The sequence below is a fragment of the Cyprinodon variegatus genome, unplaced genomic scaffold, assembly GCF_000732505.1.
Source record: "Cyprinodon variegatus isolate N-32 unplaced genomic scaffold, C_variegatus-1.0 Scaffold43, whole genome shotgun sequence".
Lineage (NCBI taxonomy): Eukaryota > Metazoa > Chordata > Actinopteri > Cyprinodontiformes > Cyprinodontidae > Cyprinodon > Cyprinodon variegatus.
This window is the reverse complement of record NW_015150496.1, coordinates 289,580-290,195: the sequence shown is the minus strand read 5'-3', so window position 1 is coordinate 290,195 and position 616 is coordinate 289,580.

Sequence of the window (616 nt, the reverse complement as noted above, 5' to 3'; positions counted from 1 at the left end):
GAAAAGTTATGATGCAGAAGGAACAAAGATGTGTAATGATCCTATGTTTAGCCTGTTCCATCTATCTTGATTAAAAAATATTTTATCTTTAAGTAACACTGTTTATTCTACAAACTGTGGAGTGAGCTCCTTCTAATGTATCGTCCTCAGGAAAATATACTTCCTTGGTAAAATTAGACCTCTTTAAAGTTTTAGGGGTTTGTATTAAAAAAAAATACAACATGTGATAAGAGTAGAAAAATAAACTTTTTATTCTAACAGCAATTTACAGAATTACTCATATTTCCTCCATTATATTATTTTTGATTCCTCGTTTTAATCCCACTAAAACTATAACTCTTTCTAAATGTTCCTCCATGTTAGTTAAAACACGATTACCTTTTATTAAAGTAAACCTCTTGCAATATTTTAGCAAAAATAACCCTTATGAATTTTCCTGTAGAATTTTCTTTAAAATTGTCATTTTTAGTATTTTTTAGTATTGCTGCGATCACAATAAACATTTTTCACTCAATATTTGATTGATTGACTTTATATATATCTCACATTGGAGAAATATACTTGTTACTACGGAAGAGGATTAGGGCCACTGAAAAAAAAACAAAGTCAACTGATT